The sequence below is a fragment of the Sinocyclocheilus anshuiensis genome, unplaced genomic scaffold (assembly GCF_001515605.1).
Source record: "Sinocyclocheilus anshuiensis isolate Anshui unplaced genomic scaffold, SAMN03320099.WGS_v1.1 scaffold284, whole genome shotgun sequence".
Lineage (NCBI taxonomy): Eukaryota > Metazoa > Chordata > Actinopteri > Cypriniformes > Cyprinidae > Sinocyclocheilus > Sinocyclocheilus anshuiensis.
Window position 1 is genome coordinate 1 of NW_015554266.1, and position 1,627 is coordinate 1,627.

General features: G+C 48.2%; 1 pseudogene; it reads left to right on the plus strand.

Annotated features, from left to right (window-relative positions):
* Positions 1 to 45: 45 nt before the first annotated feature.
* LOC107671267 (serine/threonine-protein kinase pim-3-like) lies at positions 46 to 1,627 on the plus strand (annotated as a pseudogene).

Below are 1,627 nucleotides of genomic sequence, written 5' to 3' on the forward strand. Positions count from 1 at the left end.
GGCTTCATGCCAAATCAGGGCCAGAAGTCTTTGCTACCTGGGTAGAAGAGCAGCCAAACGCTCTCGCAGAGGTCAGAACAGACTGATATTAAAGATCTTATGACTCCGTTATTAAAGGATTTGTCACTGAAAATGTTCTTCAGCTGAATTAAAGTAACATTCTGTTACAGGTTTAGCAGCATGATTTCTGTTAAAGACGTTTCTTGTGGTCTTGTGTGATGCAGAAGTGTATGCGAAGGGCCCATTGCTGGGACGAGGCGGATTCGGCTCTGTATATGCTGGGACCCGCAGGTCTGATGGACTGCCAGTAAGACGGTTTCTTCCTTTCTTTATTCAAACAGCCTTTAGAAATTTTGATGTCAGTAAATATCATTTGTGATAATTAGTCAGTGTGATTTACTGTGCTTCATCTGTCTACAGGTTGCCATCAAGTACGTCTCCAAAAGCAGCACACAAAAGAGGCTGAAAGTTGTAAGTCCAGTGTGAATCTGTTGTTCTGTTTCATCTGCATTCAGCGCTGGATATAATGGAGCGTTTGTCCTGCAGTAAGGTCAGGGTCGGCTGCTGCTGGAGGTGGCATTGATGACATTGCTCAATTCAGCTCCTGCCTGCCCCAACGTCCTGCAGCTGTTGGAGTGGTTTGACCGTCCCGGACGCTACACCTTGATCCTGGAGCGTCCGGTTCCTTGCCAAGATCTCCAGAGTTTCTGTGAGACGGATGTCTGGATGAGAGTCTGGCCAAGAAAGTCCTGCTGCAGCTGTCTGATCACCGCATTGAAACACTGCGAGAGCCGCAGAGTCCTGCACCGGGACGTCAAACCAGAGAACCTGCTGATCTCCACAGACTCACATGACATCAAGCTGCTGGACTTCGGTTGTGGAGATCTGCTAAAAGACTCGGCCTACAGATCCTTTGCAGGTTGGCCTGTGTTTGTTTGTGAACTTTTGACGATCAGCCAAAGGGAATCTGTTTGGACTGGAATCTTTTCAGACGATGTTTGTGGTCTTGTTGGGTCTCTCAGGCACTCTTGAATACGCCCCTCCTGAGTGGTTTCGTAAGCACCGCTATCATACAGGACCGGCTACTGTTTGGTCAGTGGGGGTGATGCTCTACAACATCCTGTGTGCTTGTTTCCCCTTCAGAGGTGCATAGAGGGTCACCTACAAAAGCAGACTGCACTTCCCTAGAGAGCTGTCTACAGGCAAGAGATAGAAATCACGTCCAGATCCAGGTGAAGTGTATTGTTGTGTTTCTGAAGACTGTGTTGTGTGTAACAGAGTGCCGTCAGCTGATTCGCTGGTGTCTCAGTGCATCGGCGTCAGATCGGCCCAGTTTAGATGACATTGAGCGCCACCCCTGGTTACACTGAACAGGTGGCCAGTGACACACACTTATCTGACTCACAGTAGTCATGGCTGGATTGTCTTGTTAGGATCAGTCTAGATAAATGCTTTTGATTATTTGTATAGGGTGAGCAGGAGTGACACAGGAAGTGCAGAGAACAGCTTCCTGATCACCTACAGAGAGAGATCATGGACTAATGGCCGCCATACAATTAAGCGTTTTGATCCTCTGCTCCAGTCTGTGAGGAGCTCTGTGTGGATGCTGAAGGAGCTGAGCACTTAA